Source organism: Peromyscus californicus, unplaced genomic scaffold, assembly GCF_007827085.1.
Source record: "Peromyscus californicus insignis strain IS unplaced genomic scaffold, ASM782708v3 Scaffold_4__1_contigs__length_199733344, whole genome shotgun sequence".
Taxonomy (NCBI): Eukaryota; Metazoa; Chordata; class Mammalia; order Rodentia; family Cricetidae; genus Peromyscus; species Peromyscus californicus.
In genome coordinates, this window is record NW_026294562.1 from 113,166,085 (window position 1) to 113,189,256 (window position 23,172).

At 41.1% G+C, this 23,172-nt stretch overlaps 1 long non-coding RNA gene across 6 annotated transcripts in view; it reads left to right on the forward strand.

Moving 5' to 3' along the window:
* Positions 1-14,266, forward strand: part of LOC128095350 (uncharacterized) — a 36,723-nt gene extending 22,457 nt beyond the window's left edge. For 3 of the 6 annotated variants that reach the window (XR_008213225.1, XR_008213224.1, XR_008213226.1), the window contains 2 exons: positions 1,325-1,406; positions 1,946-11,630. This is a non-coding gene — a long non-coding RNA (uncharacterized LOC128095350). The other 3 variants (XR_008213227.1, XR_008213228.1, XR_008213230.1) reach the window with 2 other exon arrangements.
* The last annotated feature ends 8,906 nt before the right edge of the window (positions 14,267-23,172 follow it).

Sequence of the window (23,172 nt, forward strand, 5' to 3'; positions counted from 1 at the left end):
ACAGAATGACCTCTTTTCTTCCTCATAATTTGGCTAAGTATAAACAGAGACTTATTTATAAAGGGAAAAAGAATTTAAGGACAAAGACCCTCCTGAGGCTTGCTTTGAGTGGAAAGATTTAAAAACTACGCTATCTAGGGAGTTGAAGAGAAGGCTCGGCAGTTCAGAGTACTTGCTACTCTTGCAGAAGTCTTGGATCTGGTTCCCAGAACCCACATGACATCTTAACGTAACTCCAGTTCCAGGGTAGCCAGTCTCCTCTTCTGGCCTCCATAGGGGCACCAGGCATGCATGTGGTATTTTTACATGCATGTAGGCACTCACCCATACACATAAAGTAATAGTAATTTTAAAATGAACAAAATTGCTTTCTTAGCTTCACCCAGTCATAGAGTACATGGGTAAGAGAGCACATGTATGCATATTTCATTACTGCTTCCAAAGTGGGGGCAGGTCAACATTTCCATTAATTGGTGAGGCCAGGAAAGCCATTTATCTCTGTGTCTCATTTTCCTTACCTTAGAAATGGAGAAAATACTATCTTCTCTAGATTTCTTACAGAAGTTCTTAATCAAGTGAAATTTTAAAATGATTTCATTGTTTTCTATGGTTAGCGCTGAGACAGATATGTGGGCATGTTTCCTGTGACCCTAGGGGCAAGGTAGTGTTTCCTAAACATAGTGGTTGGAGACACCTTCAGTCAGGGCTTCCCTGGAGGACCTCTAGAGAAGAGTTGTGGGGTGCCCTAGTGTTTCAATTTTCCTGCCTTGACTAGCTTGTCATTGAGCTGGCAAAGTTGGACAAGGGAACAATTGTTGGGGTCTATCTCACTGTTTACCTCACAGTGTTCAAGACAGACTTGGCATCTGTCTCCTCATGCATCAGGAGGTATGTAGTGATTAGCATGGGGAAGTGTTTATACCTCTCACTGCAGTGGATAACCCCTGGTCTGAAAGAAAGAGAGGAGGCGTGGTGAGCTCTGGATGTATGACCACACTCTATGCATATGGAAACTCTGCAATTGAAGTTTAATGTGATACCACTGCATGCACCAGAATGGCTAAAGTTCTAAAGATGGAAAGTTGTAGAGCAACCTAGACTATCCTTTGTGACTGGGGAAGACAGAGTGTGAGGTCCACCCACCATAGAGAACTGGCAGCATATACTCAAATTGGACACGTGTGTGCCTCTTATATCAGGCACTGGTACTCCAGTCCATGCACCAAAGGTGCATGCACATACTGTCCATGGAAGAACCTTTCCTGAATGTTCTTAGGGGGCTGCACAGATGACTAGTGGTTAAGAACACTTGTTGCTCTTTCAGAGGATCCAAGTCTGTTCCCAGAATGTTCCTGGCGGCACTGCATATTGGAGCCCAGCTGCAAACACCCAAGGAACCATCAACAGTAAGAGGAATAATCAAGAATAATGCACAACTTACCAGACATTTCATGTATGAAGCATGCACATACAGTTTGATTGTTCAGAGTTAGAAAGCAGGCATGACCCATTTGTGTTTTTAAAAGCCTGCTGGTATTGGGAAATAGGGGTGGAGAGACTGAGATGAAGGGAACATGTGATGACTTTCTAGAGGTGCTGGTTGCTTTATTTCTCGAGCTGGGAGTTGGTACAGGGCCTGTATAATGACTTACACGTGCTGGGAAGTGGAACTTTCCTATAGCTGTTATACTTCAGTGAAAAAAATGTGAAGCCAGGCATTGTAGCATACTCTTCCAGTATGCAAGAGACTGAGGCAGGAAGATTGAGAGTTTGAGACCATACAGCACTCATAGCTTGAGGGTAGCTTGGCTTACATAATAAGTTCTTGCTTCAAATGAACAACAATAGCAATAAAATGGGAACAGTTCAGATGTCCACTAATAGGTGGATGGAAAAACTATGCTCCATGATAAAAAAAAAAATGAACTGTGCATGTGTTCAACAGGGTTGGAACCGTGGCTGGAGAGATGACTCAGCCATTAAGAGCACTTGATCCAGTGACCGAGGACCTAAGTTGAGTTCCCAGCACCCATGTTGGCCAGTTCACAATTGACTGAAACTCCAGCTTCGAAGGATCCAACACCCTATTTGGCCTCCTCAGACACCTGCATACAGCTGGTACACACGCACAGACACATACACATAAATAAAAATAAAATTAAAAACAGACAAACATGGATAGAAGTTAAGTATTTGAAGTGAAAGAGACCAGGAAAAAATTAAAAATTGATCTATTTTTCCCAAATGAAATGGGTTTGGGGACCTGAATTTAAACCCTAATTCTATCATTAATCACCTGTATATTCTAGGACATGTTTCTTGTCAATGCCTCAGTTTTCTGGTCTCTAAATGTTTATCAAAAGATTAATTGAGATTGAGTAATGTATGTCAAACACTTAGGTGATACATAAAATTTTGTAGACTATAAAGGTCATGATTATGATTTTTTGAGACACACCTCTCTGTAGCCCACACTGGCCTGGAACTTACTATGTAGCTCAGGGCAGCTATGCTATCCTCATGCCTCAGGCTCCTGAGTACTGAGTATTGAGATTCTGAGATTGGGATTGGGATTCTTCAAAAGTAAGAAACACAAGTTAAGTGCTAATCTAGGACGTAACCTGGTGCATGGTATGGTAAACTCTGCTGCTGATTATTAATAATAAAAATTAACAAGATACAGAAAACTAACTACAGAGTGCCCCCTCTTGCCTCTGGAGAACAGCGTAACAAAACAGAAGTGAAGCCAGTCCATGCAGACCAGCCTGCACTTCACTGGATTTGGATCTTTCCTGACACCTGGGGAAGTCAGTATTGATTTATGCAGTGGAGACAGGGAGCGGGCGCATTATAACCGTATTGGATGCATACGGCAAAACAAGCCTTGGCCAGAATTCCTCACCACTCAACTCTGGAGCAACTATAGCATCACCAGAATGATGTGCTGCCAGAAGCCTCAAAGTTAGGGTGGTACCGTTCTACCAGTTCACCACAGGAGATGGTACCAAAACCATGGGCAGGAGCCCACAGTGAGCAAATTACAGGACAGAGAACTGGAGGTCCAGGCAATCACAGGCCGAATGTAGAAGTCTCTCTCAATGTTGGGCACTGCTGAGAGAAAACTGGCTCCCCAGGGGTGTTCATCAGTAAATGCTATGGTAGGGTAACAAAATGGCTATAAGGTTGCTAGAAAACTAATAAAATACCCAGATATTTGTTTTTCTAGCCCAAGGGTATAATGGTTCTTTCTTAATACTTTTCTACTCATTATATCTTTTTGGAGGCAGTTCTATTTTTGTGTCTAATGAGTTCCTGAAAATTTATATGAAAAGTATAATACATAAAAGTGAAACAATAACCTTACCTATTATGTGAGGAATTTTATCCCCAAGAACTAAACAAATTATACATTCTGCAGTACACAGTACACATTATGAATATTTTAATCCTAGGTTAAAAATAGAAACCCAAGTTCTCTGTCATATATTTGATTATTTAAAATGTAAAAAACAACAAGAGTAACAACAATAACCAACCAAGTTAGAGTCTGTGGAGATGGCTTAGTGGGTCAAGTGCTTGCTACGAAAATACATGGACCTGAATTTGAATCCCCAGCATCCACTTACGAAGCTGGGCCCAGGTCACACATGCCTGTAACCCAGAGTTAGGGAAGGGTAGGGGTTTGGTGTGTGAGGAGTATAGGTGTGGAAATAGGCTGGACAACCAATCAAGCTGAAATGGCAAGCTCTGGGTTCAGTGAGAGACCCCATCTCAGAAAAAAAAATTTAAAGACGAGAGCAGCAATGTAGATCCTTGAAGCCATCTTGCTTCCGCGTGTTCTTGCACAGGCTAGCTATCTGATGTAGAAGCGATAGTGATATCCAGGTAGAAGACTGAGGCAAATGAATATAACAACTTCTAAAATACACACACACACACACACACACACACACACACACACACACACACACACACTAAAATTACTTATCTATCCTAATTTCTTACCTTAATTTCTGCTTGTTCTTAGTCAGCTTGAAGCACTATTATAAATTTAGCTGACCTAGATTCTGGTTGAACACATGTGCAAGTCCTAAGAGTACAAGGACAGGACAAAAGGGGACCTGAATCACACATTGTGACCCTAAGTCTCCAAGCTTCTAGAGCAGCAAAGGCAGTCATGTGCCTGACTTCATCACCATTACCACCAAGTAGCTGGCAGCAACAGCAGCTCCAGGCTTTGGGTTAAAACCCCAGCAGAATAGTTCTTCAAGTATGTGACCCTCTGATGTAGAAGCGATAGTGATATCCAGGTAGAAGACTGAGGCAAATGAATATAACAACTTCTAAAATGGACTCAGAAGAAGCAAAAAACACATCATCTTGGTTTAAAAAGTCACTGAAGCCCTACCATATTCAAGTAAACCATCTTTATTCTTCAGTGAGGGGAGAGGAAGGAGGAAGGGCAAGGCAACTCCAGGGGCCTGTTGTCCTGCGCCCATGCTTTCTAAAGTAGCCTACCTTGGTCAAGTCCCCCATGCACTCATATGCACACCACAGCCTCTCTTTGTATTAGGCCAGAGACCTTTAGGGAAAAGCAAGTCTGGACAGCTGCAAATGGAGCCCGTGCCAGATAACTAAGCTTATAAAATAGATGGCTAGGTTCACCAGACATAAGACTGAGAAGGAGCAAGAAGAGACTGAGCAGGGGAAACAGAACAGAGTCTGAAAAAATACTGACTTGTGAACGAGGCGGTATGTAAGGCCATCACACTCATAAAACAAAAATAGGACCAATCACAACCCAGGGCTGCCAAAGAAATATAATAGGAGCTACAGATGACTAAAGACAGTTTTCTCCTCTTGTTTGCTTTGCAAACAATAGTGGTAAGATGCAGTAAAAACACACACAAGAACTTTAGGCAGGAAAAGAAGGGACCTTGCCAGAGCCAGGCTGTGGCTGGCTGGCGGTGCACCACGGGATGCCTCAAATTGCTCTCATTAAGCTGCAAGTGTGTGGAATTCCAGATCTGGTGTGGGAAAGGCATTTTAGGGTGGCATATGTAATGTGTGAAAATTGGGTTGTGTAAAAGTTAAATATGTGAAAGTTAAGAACCATCTGTGTCCACATTCCACTTGGCTTTCCCCAGGGCTGGACAATATAAATCTTCCATCCTAAACTCAGGGTCACCATAACAATGACTAATGTCTGTATACGACTTCACCACTTAGTAGTTTACAGAACACTCTTACTAATTCTTCTACTTAATCCTTACCTTGGAAGGCTACTACATCTGTAGTTTACTCCTGAGCAAAGGGAGGGAACAGAAATTTGAGTCTGTAAACTTACAGAAAATAGAGGTTTTTCAGAAAGGCAAATTTGCAAACTATTTCCCAAAAGATGATTCACAGATTGTTAATCCTTTAGGATAAATCTGAGTATGCATTATAATTTCCTGGGATCTTGTAAACATTTACACACACACACACACACACACACACACACACACACACACACACACACACACACACGCCCCTACTCTAATCTTCCATTTCTGATTTAGTAGGAGCCCAATAACTTGAATTTCTAATAACTTCTTAAGTAACTGCTGGTGAGGTTCTAAGATCCACATATCAAGAACTGTTAGCATAGGAGTCTTTCTGGAGAAAGAGCAAGTTAAATTTCAATGTGCTTTCTGTGAAACAGAAAAAAAAATAGCTTTGGTTCTCTAGAGAAGAGGATAGGTGATGTGAAAATAATTATACTAGAATAATAGAATAGGGTATAACTTCAGTCTGGAAAACAGTTTTAATGCTACAAGTTCATCTTCTACATTAAAATGGAGACACCTGTAGTGTACTAGAGATAACAAAGATAAAAGATAGTATGTATGACACAATGAAATATTCTCGGGGTCTGGGAAATGTTTGTGATGTCCAATCTATCAACCACAGGTCTTAAGGAAGAGCTGTTTTTGAGGGATTGGGAGGAGAGAGAACAGAACTGGGTGGAACACCCTCAGAATTGTTGCATTGACTGTCTCTGGATTTGGGGCTTAGGGATAATTTTTAGTTCCTTCTTTTTATTTCTATAGTGAGTACATCTTATTTATACAGCAAGTAAATAAATCTGTCTTTAAAAGGTTCTCAGAGACTTTTAGAACCTCCATTTAAAGGGGAAAATACCATTTTTAAGGCCACTGTTAAAATTCTATCCCCTTTGTTTAAGCAATCTCTCTGATACAGTTACACATTTCTTGTAACATAATTCATATAAATGGCAATTTGGGACTATTTACTAGTGCAAAAAGGGGGATTATACTAGTCAATCAACTAGTGTCGAATTACCACATTTCATTGCATAGAGGCTGTTATTAAGGCAAGTCTAAACTAACCCCATCCCTCTCCCCACTCCTCATAATAATCTAGTTTCATCTGTATCCTTACTGCTCTTATGAATTTTGTTCCACTGTGTCTGAATACTTCCCCGAAGATGCAGGCCAGCCTCTGATATTCGTATATAATAAATGTTTCATTTCAGAAAAATAACTAAAACTTGTGCATGTTGTGGTATGTTGCCTACAACTTGTGTCTGTAGCATAGGTTCATACAGGTCTCAGTGTAGGGAAAATATTCTCCCTAGAGGAAGAATGAATCAATGGTTGAAACATTAGCTGCATTTAAATAAACATTTCCCAGACAGACTAAATATAGTTGTTGTTGTTTTTTCTGTAGATAGCTTAACTCAAACTGTTTAAAATCATTCTTATTTTATAATATATTCATAAACATACCCCTTTGAAAATTAAGCTAAGACTGTATATTTTGTATACATAAATACCAAGTTCTGTGAGGTCTATGAAAGTCTCCTATCATAAAAATAGGCTATATCTAGACTTTTAGAGATAAAGTCCGTACGCATGAATCAGTAAGAAACAAATGACAGACATTGTAGATGAGTGGTTCCGTGGAGTTAGTTCATTACACTGCACAAGGAGAGAAGCCATCTTCAAATTCATGTGTACGTATTTTTGTATGTGTGTTCATACATATGTATGCCTGCATGTACATAATTGTGTGCATGTGTGTGGACGTCAGAGGTCATCCTAAGATTGTGTTCCTCGGAGCCTTCAACTTTGCTTCTTTTTTTTTAAATCTCTCATTGGTCTAGAGTGTCTCCACCAGCCCTGCAGATCTTCCTGTCTCTGCTTCCCCAGTGCTGGGTTTATAGTTCAAACTCTTTAAATGTGACACTGACAGATTTTGACAGTACAGTGATCCCAACCAAGGTTGCAAAGTTTATTAAACTGAAATGAATCTTGGTTCTGAGAAGTTTGCTTTAAGGACCACACCCCCTCGCCCTTCAGCATGACCTCTCACCCTGCTTCTTCATTTTGCAGCTACAAGCCTTTAGTATACTAATGAACTTGGAAATAGACCAAGGTGAAGTATATGGCAGGTAGGATGCTTTGGGCCATAAATAAGGCTCACATGTACCAACTGAAAAGGTAACTTCACGTGTTACTGGATAAGAAGTTCTGAGTGAGGGTGAGTGGATACAGCAGGTTCAAGTGCCTACCCAAGAACCAGCATTTTCTAATCCGATCAATCTCTCTCCACCATCAGACTGATAGCAAAGTGATGCTGCACTTCTCAAATGTGAAGACAGTCCAGACAAGGATAGGCAAATGGACCCAAGGGCTTGACCTGGACCATTGCCTGATTTTATAAGTAGGCTTTATGGAAACATATGTAAGGCTATTTCTTTTATAGGGTATCTGTGAATGCATTTGGATCATAACAGGTATGAGTAGCTACAACAGAATTTGAAAATTCTCAGAGTCAGGTCAAGACAAGATACAGCCAGCTCACTCACTGCTGCTCATTGCTCATATTATCTGTTACTGTTTCCAAGGGGCCATTCATCTCTCCCAGTAGTGACTCATGCTTCCACAAATGTTTATTAACACCCCTCCTGCACCGTGTACACGGGCAAACAAGGAGCTTCTAACCTTCTACACCCTTACTTTGTATTTGCTGTGGCAATGAGATTGCCTCTGGACTTTGTGTGAGTGGACTTTTCCTTTGCTTTCATAAAAGGGAGGGGAGGTAGAGGAGAGAGGAGCATGAGTAGAAAGAGAGAGAAAGAGAGAGAGAGAGAGAGAGAGAGAGAGAGAGAGAGAGAGAGAGAGAGAGAGAGATCTGGACTGGATATATGTTTCTCAAAAAAAATGGTTAAAGTGACCCTGGGCATTTCTAAACTCTTGTTCCTTGTTGTTCCTAATCTTTGAACTAACCATCCTCTAATTTCTCTTCTATTTCCACACTAAAGTTGTCCTCTTCATGGGGCTCCCTTTCATACTTAATCTGATTCTGAAACAAGGTAGAGAGAGGAGAAGAAAGACATGGACTATATCCTGAGTCTCCTATGAGACAGCGGTTGCACAGGGCGCCCTACTCACTTCCTGTCTTCACATCTGAAGCTCTTGGTATGCAATGCAGGCTGGGTCAGCAGAGGGAGACTTTGATTCAGAGTAACCAAGGAGAGCGCAGGTCCAGTGTGTTTGGCAGTCTTCTGACAGTCTTTTATAATTAGGCTCCTGCTAAATGAGATGCTCTTTCTAGTCCTTCCCTTTCCTAGTCTGCGGTCTTGGAAATGTAAAACTAGATTGAACTTAGAGGTGATCCTGAAAAATAATTCACGTGAGGGGACACATTCATAAAAGGAGATTAGGCAAAATGTTCATGCTGATCACAAAGAAAATGACATAATTTTCTTTGAAATGCAATGGAGAGAAAACCAGCATTTACTGAGGATTTTCTCTGTGCCATCTATATTAACATTCACAATATCCTGTGACTTATTATAATTACTTGATAATATATCTCGCTTATGAACAGTAAAATCTGACCATACAGAGTAAGAAGTATGGTTTAATAGGCCCATAGAAGCTTTTGATATTTGTTTGGCTTCTCAGAGAAATATAAACGAAGTACCCTTTATGGGTATCACTACATTTAAGTAAAGTAGTAGCTCAGGGTGGCCTCAAACTTGGGATACTCCTGCTCCCACATCCCAAGTTGCCGGGATTGCAGGCAGGTGCCACTGTGGTTGGTCTTTTTGTTCTGTGTGTAGTATCTCAAAAGATGACTGCATCAGCTCCAGGATTTACACATCTCTCAGAGGGAGGAAAAAGATAGGGCTAGCGTATCAGTCTTTATTTCATTAGCAAAACAGAAACTTTCCCCCAAACCTCCTCATCAGATTTGTATTTAAGTACCAGTGGTTGCAATGGTCACACAGATACCTACTAAGAAAAGAAGGGATAACTAGCACTGTCAAGCTCACCAGAGACTAGATGTGTACAGACAACACTCAAATCTGACCCACTGCCTGGGTTTTGTATACTCTTGCGACACAACCAGCATCCATTCACTTGGACATTGTTTCCAGCTGTTTTCACACTATAGCGGCAGAGCTGTGACAGACTGCAGGGTTCCAAGTTCAATGCGTGTACAATCTGGCCCTTTACAGAAAAGTTTGCCAACTCCTGATTATTCTAATCATGAGCCGGTATCTAGGGTGAGGCATTTTTCTCTCCCAAACCAAACTGGGAGAGATTGTGATAGAAAAAAAAATAAAAGAACGCTGTCAGATAGGTCAGTCATTTGCAGCGGTTGTTACTTCTGTTCAGAAAGACTAAGTAAACGGCAGACGAGCAGAAGTTGAATAAATGTAGTCTTGAGCTCAAACTCAATGCTTTCTGACATCACATCTGCTATGGCTTGGATATAATATTAAAGGCTCGTGTGCTGAAGGCTTGGTCTGCAGCTGGTGTGGCATTGTTGACATTGGATTATGGAGGTGCTAACCTCAACAATGAACTAATCATCTATGAAGTCATTTTTACCGGGCTATTAGGAGGTGGGTACAGGATGAAGGAAATAGGTCACAAGAGGCACATTTTGAAGAACATATGTTGCCTATTGACCATTCCCGTCTCTTTCTCTGCCCCCTGTCCACCATGAGGTGCCACATTGATCTCCTTCCTTCTCTCCACATTGGTGTTTGGCCTCACCATGCACAGGGGCCAGAAGCAATGGAACAAAGTGGCCCTGACACAGAGGTTGGAAATTATGAGCCACGCTAAAGCCTTCCTCCCTCCTGCTGCTCTCACTGTGATAAAGCGCTAACTAAAAGTGCTCTTTTGACTATATCATGTTTGGGGAAATTTTTTTTCATCTGCAAAGGAGCTGTCAGATCTGCCTTGTAATTCAGTTAAGCCATTAAGTGAGTTGTGCAGAAGATATAAAAGCAATCCATCTAAATAGTTTTGCAAAAACGATTAACCATTTACTTTTAAATTGTATGTCAGTATTTATTTCCCATACTGTTCTCTCTCCCATACATGCATACACTAGAGAGCTCACCTGAGCCAACTTGGGATTTTTTTTTCTCCTCTCTCTTACTTCGCAAACACCTGAACACACAGTAAAGACTCAATAAAAGTGTTATGTTCCATCCCATTGTTATGTCATATCAAGAAAAACATGTGATTTAGGTTTTCCTGTTTCTTCCACACAAGGCTGTACCCATGCATTCTGCACTTGACATATGTATGACGGCTGGATGGCATCTGACCACCCATCAGCTGGTCCCTTGCAACTGAAAATGATTGTGGTTGCAGTTGGAAGGTAACACGGTTGTGTAGTCATCTGTGGCCTGGCTGATCATATCGTCTTATATGATGGCCACAGCACCTCTGTAGGTTGCAGGTCACAGCCTTGTCTTGCTTCCATGCCTTCATTCAGTCTGCAACCTTGAAAGGGTATCACAGGTGGTCAGAGAGCTGAGAGGGATGCATTTTGGAACAAAGGCAAAGTTGACAAAGTAGGTGGCTTTAGAAAACCTGTTTTTCTTTCCTTTTTCTCCTCTAACCTTTCTTCATAAGTCAGTCTGAGGGGATCTGGAAATACCATTTGTCCACTTCCTGTCTTCCGTTCCATACTTGAGAAGCTTCCTAAAAAAGCTCTCTGCCTCTCATGCATGTCTTTGTCTACTCCTCTGCCTAAGGGATGCTTTTTTCTTAGGAAGGAATGTTCTAAAACACCTTTTGTCACTGGGATAACCCTTCTAAAGTTATGCTTTATAGCTGGCTCCCACCAAAAAGCCTTCCTTGGTGGTTGTAAGTGATCCTAATATCATAGCAGTTGCGTCCTGTGAGTTGGACCTTATTGTCAGCCTGTCTGTCCCTTGTATGATTCTATTAGGAAAACCTGCGAGGAGCCACCTGGTGCTTATCCTGTCCTCAATAAATAATTAGCAAATGTAAGACTAAGGAAGGGGTGTAGAAAGCATAGGGCCCCCCAAGAGCCTCTAATAGGTCAGGCCATGGATTTCTAACTCACATTTGATTTCCTACCGCTTTCTAGGAGGCTTTATTTGCTCCTCCTGCCTTGGAAACTGTGAAGCAGAATCAGAGCCTCTGTTTGGAGATCTTATCTCCACCGCTCCCCACTGGGTGTCCTTTCTTCCTCTATCTCTCCAGCCTGGCATTCCTCCTCCATTCCTGTTAAGTGCTGGAATCTGTCATCCTGGATGGAGTGCAAAAGCTACAGTGTAATCTGACTTTCTTTCAGGGCCACTGACCAGAGGAAACAAAAGCTAGACCGAGAGGCTCTCCCGATGCTGACCAGCCAATGGCTCTGCAGCTGCTTTCTGTGTTTAAAATTTCTTATCTGGTACGGCGAGCAAATCCTCAGGCCCACCAGTCAACTGGAAGCTTATCTCTGGGGCTGCTGCTTCAAAGAGATAGACACACACTGTGCCTCGGGGTCAGATGCTCTGTGTCAGTGTGAGAAGGGAGGCGTTTGGATCTGTCAGTTTAGCACGTGTAACACAACCCATTAACTTCTTTTTCTTTTGTTTCGAAGCAGAGTTCATTTCCCCCTTCTTGTATAATCAGTGCTTTAGGCAAAGGATGAAAAGTGGAAAGAAAGGGTTTCTTAACAATTTGGTCCATTTGACATACTTCTCTTGAATATTTTACTGTATTATTTAATAGTTTAGATTACCTGCACTTGGAAATGTATATACAAATGGATTTGGGGCTCTTTTCACTATAAAAATAAAATGAAAATGGTTCCTCAAGTTTTTATACCATTGGATAAAGGTGATTTTCATGGCTGATTCATTGTATATGTACAGAGTAAGCTGTTTTATTTCCTCATTTAGATGTGGCAGGTATTTTGTTGGTTTCCAACAGTTTTCATTTGTATTGTTGTAATGTCTTGGTTGGAAAGCCTTTTTCTTACATATGCTTGAATTTTCTGGAGTGATAAAATGGTAGGTGTACTATACGGTGACTATCAAAAGACAATTTGACAGGAAGTTTCTTCTCATTCATGTTTTGCCATGTGTGTGGCATGGCCACTGTATTATATGGCTGTCTTATTTAATAAGAAAAGATCAACAGAGGTTTAGCTTCCACTATTAATAATGACCAACGTCTTTCTCATTGAAATTTTTTTTTGGCTTAGTCTATTTATGCCCATTTTCTATGTTTCCATTTCAGATATTTTTTTCTTGTTCATTTTTGTGTGGATTGCTGACGTTCAGCGATGTTGCAAGTTAGAATTCGTTGTTTTCCGTTTGATTTTGTTTTGTCTGCATAATATTTTTTAAAAGTACTTCAGTTGTATAACATTGTGCTATTTTTCTGTTACTTTCAAATGTAACAGATACTTGATAATCATTTTTGTTATTGCTTGTGTGCTTTGAATCCATTTTCCCTTCTCTGAGTTATCGCCCGTTTTCTCAACCTCAGCTCACTTTTCCTCTGTCACTCAGTCTTGACCAGTTGGAGCACCACAGCCCTCTACTCACTGTGATAAGTTTAGGAATAAGCTTGCAACTAAATCGAGACCACTGTGAGATACATACAAGAAACACATACGAAAATTACATCATACTATTGTGAAAGAAAAGCCAAATTTTCTGCTAGGAATGTGGGAGGACACAGACTAGAGCTTTAGTAAGGCATCTTCCCATCACATAGACTGTGGGAGTGAAGCTTTCACTTAGGAGATCAGACCCAGATGGGGGGATTTAGATTCCCAATGATACTGTTTAAACCGGTCCATCAACCTACACTTAAAGATAAGGTATCTATACTTTCCATTCTCTGAGCTAATACGTCTTTACTCATTTAAGCCAGGTTAAATGGAGTATCAGTGAATACCAACAGAGACCTAATGCATGGGATATCACTGCCTGCATATTTTCTTTCCTAATGAAATGTTGGCTACAGTGTCCTAATCCTGCCATATTTCTCCTTCTGCTTCAACAGTGTAGCAATTTCCTCAGAGATTAAACATTCCTTCCTGTAGGAAAGCTCATGAAGACTGAGGAGGTTCCAAAATGGGCTGTTTAAAACTTAGAGAGAAAACAACTCAGAAGCTTCAGGAAGTCCCTGAAACTGGCCAGATGCACTAGCCCCCGCCTCCCACCCCAAGCTTATATAAGCAGTTAGGACTGCTAAGATACATTCTTAGCCAAGCCAAGCCACCCAGGAGATTCTCGGGCCAGGTAAACTTCCTAGAAAAGAGACCAGCTCTGCTGTCTCAAAGAGGCTCAGACCAATTGAGTGGCCTGGAAGAGACACTCTCACACCCATAGAGCTGCCTGCAAGCTGTGCAAAGCGCGTCAGGGTTTCAGCTTTTGTAATTTGTCACCCATGCTGGGGTGGGCTCTTAGAGATGCAGCTATCTTTAAATTATTTTTGCTTCTGTAAGTAACCCCAATAAAACTCGTTGGTGCAACAGCTTCCTTCTCTTCAATGCCTAAGGTGGTGCTGTATAAACAGCAATGCTTGGCAAATGTCTGATGGATTCTGTTGAATTAAATGTGAGTGGACCCCACATTTCCTAAAAGTCACTTTTGAGAAGTCTTCTGTTTATAAGCTTGCTAACCAACACTATTGTCTCTAATCAGAAAAGTAATCTATAGAAGTTTCTAATATTTGATCTCTCTGTGTGTTTCGATCCACTTTAAACTGGAGCTGTGTGTAAATATGTGCTTGGAATGTTCACTGCATGCTTCAACAAAACAGACAGGAAGATGTAGAGTGCCTCCCTCTTGAATCAGCGGCTCAATAAAATGTAATGTTTACTTTCCATCCTTTGTAAAAAACCGGTTTTTCTATGGAGCTTGATTCCTTTCACACAAAGCTACTGACATCCTCTCAAATAAAAAGGGGCTGAGAAATGAGACGTTTTCCTGGTGATTACCGTGAAGACTTGGCAGCAATTCTGTACCCAAATGGCCATGAGCTACTGCTATTGTTCACTGTTTAGGAAGCCTGCTCTTTTCCTTTGCACCCATTAAACGAAAATGTCATAGTCACAGGGAAACACTTGCAGAACACATTGGGGAAAGACATTAAATGATGTATCATTGTGGGGACAGCTGGCAATTCTTGATCTTTTTTCCCTTAATAATGACTGAATTGGGTTTCGAAGTGAACTAGGTAGGGGAGGGTCTTCTGCCATATCTTTATGCAAAGCAAATACTAGAGGAATACAATGAATTGATCATATGATTGTCCCATCTATTCCTAACTGTAGCTGAGCCTGATGGAGTGTTTACTCTGTGCCAGGTACTGCCAAGCATTGGACACATATTACATCCATTTTTACACATGGAACTTGGATAAAGTGCAGTTACTTAAATGAGTGTGTGGTTATACAGGCTGTAGTAGAAGAGCTAGGATGCATACCAGGTAGTCTTGCTTTGGAGCTCAATCATTATGTCTTATTGATTCCCAGAATATATTCCCAGATAAGTTGACAAGCTTGTGGTAATAAAGGAACATGGTCTCTGGGGGAAAAGTCATCTTTCAAATCTATTCAGATTTTAATTACACTCACCTTTGATTTAACTTACAGATATGGGATTTATGTTTAAGAATGTTGATTGTAGCATTGTTAGCAAGGGCAGGAACATGCTGAATGTTCATCAATAAATAAAGCTCTACTTAATAGTGACATGATCATACTTGTCAGGAATCTCTTGAATGAATTAGATCTAGATCTATTGACTTGGAAGTTTATTCATAGTATCATTAAGAAAAGCAAACAGCAGAGAACAATATGGCATGTGATTCACTTTTATCAAATAATGAGCAAATATATGTAGTATCTGGAGAACAAAGGGAAGGAAGTACGTCCAAACGTGGTAAGAAAGTGGAACGGGGCCGGGGAGGGGGAGGCTCATTGAACAAAACACTTGCTATATAGCTCAAAGATCTGAGTTTGAATCCTCAGAACCCAAATAAAAGACAGGCACAGAAACGCATGTCACAATGCCAGTGCTCCTGGTGAGATGGCAGGTGGGGAAAGGGACAGCAGAATCCCTGGAAGTTCAAAGGCCACTTAGCACCGGGCAGTGGTGGTGCATGCCTTTAATCCCAGCACTCCGGAGGCAGAGCCAGGTGGATCTCTGTGAGTTCGAGGCCAGCCTGGGCTACAGAGTGAGTTCCAGGAAAGGCACAAAGCTGCACAGAGAAACCCTGTCTCGAAAAACAAAAACAAAAAAAAACACCAAAAAAAAAAAAAAAAAAAAAAGGCCATTTAGCCTTGAATATGCAGCAATACACAACAAAACAGGGTTTTTTGTCTCAAGGAAGTTAAGGACCATCAATACCTGAGGTTGGCATCCAGTCTCCACAAGTGCCATGGCATGCACGTACCAAAACACACATACATGCACACATCTCATAAACACACATACACACACCCCACACATACTTACATGTGCAAAATTAAAAAAAGACGAGAAAACAATGACTAAAACAACACAGAATCACATCCAATGAAAACGTCAGATATACTTCCACAGCATGATTGCATGTCTGCAATAATTGACTGTGGTGGTATTGTGTTCCCCAAAATATTGTGCACCCTAATAAACTTATCTGGGGTCAGAGACAGAACAGCCACACTAGATACAAAGGCTAGAAAATGGTGGCACTCACGCCTTTAATCCCAGCACTTGGTAGGCAGAGCTAGGTAGATCTCTGTGTGTTCAAGGATACAACCAGCATTGGTGACACACGCCTTTAATCCCAGGGAGTGGTGGTAGAAAGCAGAAAGGTATATAAGGCATGAGGACCAGAAACTAGAAGCATTTGGCTGGTTAAGCATTCAGGCTTTCGAGCATTGTTCAACTGAGAGTCATTGGGATGAGGACACAGAGGCTTCCAGTCTGAGGAAACAAGACCAGCTGAGAAGTTGGCCAGGTGAGGTTAGCTATGGCTTGTTCTATTTCTCTGACCTTCCAGTTCACCCCAATACCTGGCTCAGGTTTGATTTTATTAATAAGACTCTAAGATTCCTGCTATAATTGACCTTGTATTTAGGAAAAACTGGAAAGCAGAAAGGACAATTGTTACACTAAGCATTAATTTACTAATGATTGTGTTAAGATATATTCTTGAACTTTGGCCAGTTTTTAATATGAGTTTTTATAATTATCATTATCATGTGAAAAGGATTACTAGTCCTTTTAGAAGAGGGACAAGTCTCAAATCTAGAGGCGAAGTGAAGTGTGGCCAGTTTCCTGCAATGTAAACATGGTCTCTGAGGAGTGAGATAGAGACAGCTGTGCCAAGTCTCATGGTTGGGACCGAACTGGTATGAGACTACTTCCACATCCCTAGTCTGTGACTTACTTAGCCTCAGGTCACAGCTACCTTGTTTATATGTATTTATTGAAGTCCCCACTCGTAACTTCAGAAATTTTGAAACTCTGTGTGGCCATTATAAGAACATTTCAGTCTATTCATCATCGCTCTACATAGCTACTTAACACAGTGATGTGGGTACATCAGCACCAGCCAGGGGCATAGTCCCTGCTGAGGTTGCTCCTGCCACAGAACACACACAGATTCCTTCATCTCAGAAACATTCTCTGTGAATGAGCATGTTCACATACAATGCCCACTATACAGATAAATAAACACATTTAAAAGAATGCTATTTTTTTTTTTTTTTTGGCTGGGGTTGGAGTAGATATTCGGGCGCTAACTAATGTTTTTTGTTTGTTTGTTTGTTTTCCTACTTAGGCTATCAAATGCCCATTACCTACCATGACATGTGAGGCTTCCGTAATCTGACCCTGATCTGTTTGCTCAGGGTGGTGTTCCACTTCCTCCCTCCATCAGTACCGACACACCACATTTCTGATTGTTCCCTCAATACAGCGTGATTTTGTAAGTTGTTTGCCTTTCAACATGGCAGTCACCAGGGCTGGAAGTACCCTTCAAGAATCAACTCAGAACTCACTTTGGTCAAGGAAGCCCATGCTTACTTTCTCAAAGAATTCTCAAGTTTTTCAGAATTTTTTTATTTTTGTTTTCATTACCCGTCTGTAGTAAGTCCAGGAAGTTGGAAATCACTTCAAGGCTAGCCTGGACTTGCTACGTATCAAAACTCTGTCCTAAAAAACAAAGTTTTAAGAAGTTGTTAATCTGTGAAATGAGCCACCCGTATTTTAGTGAAACCCGTCCGTGTAGCAATGAATAATGGTTGAAAGCAGACAAGAAAAATTACCTTAAAGATAGGAAAGCTCCTGAGCTGATAGGATCTGACTCTAGCCGGATTGAAAAAAAATAAAATCCCAAGAGAGATTGTTCCACTGAAACACAGACACATGTAAGTAAATGCATGTGTACACGGAGATTTCCAGGTCCAAAGTCAAAACCACCCCTTCTCTACGGATGTGGATAAAAGAGACTGTCATTTCAGGGCCATTACCAAAACCATCCTTATTGAGACAACGCTATAACAGAACATGTTCTTTTGGGTCAGAAAACAGCGTTATAAGTGGGATTTGTATCTACCTTAATAATAGGGAACAAAGGCATCCTTCAAAATATAGTAATGTTAATATTCTAGTTTGTTTAACAGATTCATTTTTATGACAGCTATTAAACAAGCATCATAGTTTCTGTTTGGTGCTATGTACATTGGATCTATCATAAATGAGACCACCCTAGTATCCTTGGACACTGGTCACAACAAGCTCTTGGAATTTGGCAGTCGTGGAGACATGAGCCAGTAATTCCCAGCATCATTCTGCATGATACATGATGAATGGTATTCCCATGCAATTTCTAGGGTCAGTCACAGGCTAGTATGATTCTCAGTGTACTAGCTCAAGCTCCACTGTTTTCTTTTTCACTTAAGAAAGCATATCAGAATAGAGTGAGCACAGGGTTGCTGTAGAGATGATTTTAAATATGGTCTACTTCTGTTAGTTTTGGAACAGGGTCTGGCTGGCCTTGAGCTCTCTATGTAGAACAGACTGGCCTCACAGTTGCAGCAATCCTCCTGCCTCTGCCTTCCAAGTGCTGGAATTGCAGGTGTGTACTACCATGCCTGGCCTACTTTTGAAAAGTTAGTTACCCATGCTCATTTCTAGCAGCCTCACTCTGGTTCTGTCCAGCTTTGAGAATTAAATCTGTCAAGGATTTTACTAGGTAAGTGATAAGATTATATTTTTATTTTAAAAATATCAATTGTTGGATAGAAAGGTTGCTGCTACAATGTTTTGGAAAGACACAGTGATGTCTGAGTCAAGACTGTGCCTATGAGGATGGAGAAAATGAAAAGTTTGAGATGTTTTAACAAGAGAATTCATAAAGTGAATGGATATTGATGAGAGTGGGTGAGGGTAGTGGTACGGAAGAAAGAGATTTTGTGTGGTGTATGAACATGGGTGTGTTGCATGCACATGAGTGTGCAGGTGTGTGTGTGTGTGTGTGTGTGTGTGTGTGTGTGTGTGTGTGTGTGTGTGTGTCCATGCATGTTCAGAGGCCAGGGCAAGACATTGAGTGTTCTGCTTTATTGGTTTCTGTTGCATGCCTTTGATACCGGGTATCTCACTGAATCTGAAGCTAGGTTGGGGTCCAGAAAACCCCAGTAATCTTCTCTGCACCTCCCAGAACTGAGATTACAGGGTTTTTTTGTGTGTGGCTATACTAGAAGTTTTCTCCAGTCCTGCCTGGCCCATGGTCAGGACAAATCTCTCTCACCCACCAGTCCCGCAGCCTCTTAGACCCAACCAAATAGACACACAGAGATTTACATTGCTTACAAACTGTATGGCCGCAGCAGGCTTCTTGTTATCTAGTTCTTCTATCTTAAATTAACCGGTATCTATTAGTCTGTAAGTTGCCACGTGGCTCGTGGCTTACCGGTACCTTACATCTCGCTTTTCATGGCAGTGTCTCTCTGCCTCAGCCTTTCACTTCCCAGAATTCTCCTCTCTCCTTGTCCCACCTATACTTCCTGCCTGGCTACTGGCCAATCAGTGTTTTATTTATTAACCAATCAGAGCAGCACATTTAACATACAGAACATCCCACAGCACAGATCTGCAAAGGTGCTGACCCACTGAACCATCTCTCCAGCCCAACATCTGGTTTGCTTGAATGAATGAGAACCTAATAGTAACAGTACTGATGGGAAAGGACTGCCGAAGAGTGTTGGTTTGGGGTGGAATAACATATTTTATGTTATATACTCTAAATTCACAATGGAAATTCAAATGGAGAGGACAAAAATACAGGTCTGGAGAATAAGGTAGAAGTTTAGATATATCCTTAGGAGTAATTAGTTGTGATCATAGCAGGAGGATCTAGAGTTTGAGGCCATAACAAGACCTATATAGCAAGACCATGTCTAAAAAAAAAAAAAAAGAGTAATTAGATTATAAATTGAGTCAAGGTCGTTGTGTATAAAGTAAAAAGGAAGGCAGGTAAGGGATAAGGGGCTGGGAGCAATGAAATGGATGGGCCTACCAATGGAGGAAGCAGGCAGGTGAGAAAGGATAAGGAGTAATGGAATGTTTGGGCCGACCAATGGGGGAAGCAGCCAGGTGAGAAAGGATAATGAGCAATGAAATGTATGGGCTGACCAAGGGGGGAAGCAGCCAGGTGAGAAAGCTGAGAAGACAGCAGAGGCATTGAGACACATCAGGAGAATCAGAAGGGGTCATCATCCAACAAAGGGTGGAGAGAAATCCAAAAGGAGCAGTGTTTGGTGATACCAAATCCTCCATGGAAAGCAAGGGAAACAATGGGAAGTATTCACCAGCCTTGGCAATCAGAAGGTTGCTGAAGACCTTTAAAAGGACATCAAAGTCCATGGGCAACAAAAGCAGAAATGAAGAGGCAGGACTGCATCAAAGTGAAATGCTTCTGCACAGGCCAAGGGAACAATCAACACAATGAAAAGGCGACCCATAGAATTGCAGAAAATATTTGCAAACCATATATCTGATGAGGAGGATAACATTCCAAAGTAAATACAAGGCACTTATGCAACTCAATAGCAAAAATCAGATAATCCAATCTAAAAATGGACAAAGGACTTAAATAAAGATGGGAGTTTTCCCAAAGAAGAGATATGGATACCCACAAGAACTAGAATAGGTTTTCAATATCACTAATCTCCAGAGAAATGCAAATCAAAGCCATAGTGAGACATTATACATCTTTGAAAGGTTATTAAAAAGACAAAAGAGCCAGAACAATGGCTCAGTGGCAAAGTGCTTGCTGTAAAAGCCTGGATATCCAGATCAATGTGGAAGAAGAGACTCAGCTCCTTGTCCCCATCCACACACAACCATAAATGAATGAATGAATGAATGAATGAATGAATAATAAATGAGTATATAAATCTAATTTTTAAAGAGACAAGAAATCATAGTGTTAGTCAAGGATGTAAAGAGAATCTCCACACACTACTGGTGAGAATGGAAATTGGTATAGGCATTGTGAAAAACAGTATGGAGTAATTAAAGATGGATAGGATCCAAAATTAAAGATAGGGTCACCATATGACCTAGGAATCTCATTTCCTCTTTTATTTTATTCCTCTAAAATGAAAAGAATACTTAAAAGAAACGTCTGCACCCCCATGTACATTGCAGCAATGTTCACAGTAGTGAAGACATAGGAACAGCCTTCAATGTCCGTTGTTAGATGAATAGGTAAAGAAACTGGGTCATATATACAATAGACTATCATCCAACCATGAAAAGGAAATCTGTCATTTGTGCCAATGTGGGTGAATCTTGTGGGTGTGCTGCTAAGTGAAGTAAGTCAGATAGAGAAAGACAAATACTGGATGATTTCCTTTATATGTAGAATATAAAACGATTGGACATGGAGAAGCAGAACATAAGATGGTAGCTGCTGGGACCGGGGAGAAGATGGAGAGGAAAGCAAGCAGATGTTAGTCAAGGGGTCCAAACTTTAAATTTCAAGGTTGGTAAATTCTGGAGATTTCACGAATATCATAGTGACCAGAACTAAACTGCATCGCAGCATTAAAGTTTCTTGATTCTTGAATGTTCCCACCATCCATGCAAAACATCACTAGATGAAGTGACAGATACATGGACTGTATCTTGACTGTAGTGATCATTTCACAATATGAATATGTATCAGATCATCACGCTGCACATCCTAAATGTATGCAATTTTATTTCAATCATACCTCAATAAAACTGGGCCATTTCCCCAAATTAAAAAATAACCAGGTGAAGAGATTGATGTTAATTTGCTTAAGTTTAGTACTCATTTCGCTCTGTGCAAGTATATCCAACCTCATTATTTCCCACCTTGAATATAGGCTCAGGACAAGAAAGTAACTGAAATACAAGTAAAGAACAGTAAAGCATGTGGAGCTCAGACTGGACTGCAGTGGGTTCAAATATAAGGTGAGGAGTAAGCAAGTTCAGCTGAATCTGGTGATGAGGGAAATAAGGAGTAATAGCTAACATTTGTTGGGTGCTTGTGTTGTCAGGCATTGTGTCCAGCATGTGACTCTCATCTAATTTTATGAGCTATAATCAGTTATTATCTCTCTTGATATATCAGAAACATACTTTGGAAGCTAAAAGGGGTAAAGATCACATAGTAAACATGAGATTCAAACCTAGTATTGACTGACACAAACCTAAGATACTGACCACTGCAGAGGAAAGGATGGAGGCAGAGGATAACCTTGTTTATATGTTTTTGAAGGTTTTATATATGTGTGGAAGGCTTCTTAAGAAACCCTGGGGGGGGGGGGGTTGTTTTGTTCTGAGATGAAAATCACGTCATGCACACACAAAATCACAAGAGACTGGTTTTCTTGTATTGCTATCCTGATATCAGATCTGTAAGCAACGGGAGTGAACGACTCCAGTTCTTCGAATATGAGACCTTTACACTCAGTCGGTTAACTGATCAGTGATTGCCATGTTCTGAGCACATAGGTAGAGGATAGAGACCATCAATTAAACGCCAGCTTTAGCTTTCTGGACCTTTCAGAAAGAGCAGCCGGTGAAATGCTGGAGAGTTCCAGATCCAGCGCTTGTTTGGACCTGAGCTGAAAGGAACTCAGAAGTGTGTTGTGGCTACAGTGCCTTTGTGGCTACAGTGCCTTTTCAGGGGTCAAGTGTTACTGGAGTGGCCCTATGAGACTGTTTTGTATTGGGATTTCTGTTTGTTTTTTTGTTTTGCTTGTTCAGATTCTACATGGAAAGTTCTGAACTCTGCATTTTATTGTGAAAGTATACTTCCTGAGCGGCACCCACTGTGTGCTAGCTATGTGCCAGAGGCTCTGAGGGTGGAGTGACAGTCAAGAGTCTGGGAGTGCCATGACCGCATTTGTCACCCCGTTCATATCTCTTTAATTTCTCCAGCCAAGTGTACTTTGTCTCATAAGCCTTGTTAACAGAAACTCAGCATCTCTTCCTCCTGAACTATTTAAGAAACAAAAACACTTTCTTGGTCCAAAGGGTTATGACCCACTTCTAAAAGCCAGATCTGGAGACCAGTGAGCTAACTGATCCAGGCGTTTCTTCCTTCTGTTTTGCTGTGTTGGGTCCCTGCTGTGTGCCTTCAAGGTCTTCTGGGCTTGGGTTTCATTGATTAGTTGACTGGTCTCACCTGGATTTTAGAAGTGGGTCAAAGGCCTTTGGATGGAAGAAATGTTTTGATTTCTTAAATACTTCTGAGGAGATGATACTCAGATCCTCTTCTGGCTACAAGGACTGCCAAGCTTTACATGGAAGGTTCAGCTCCTTAGAGTCCTTCATCTACACTCAGCATGTTCCAC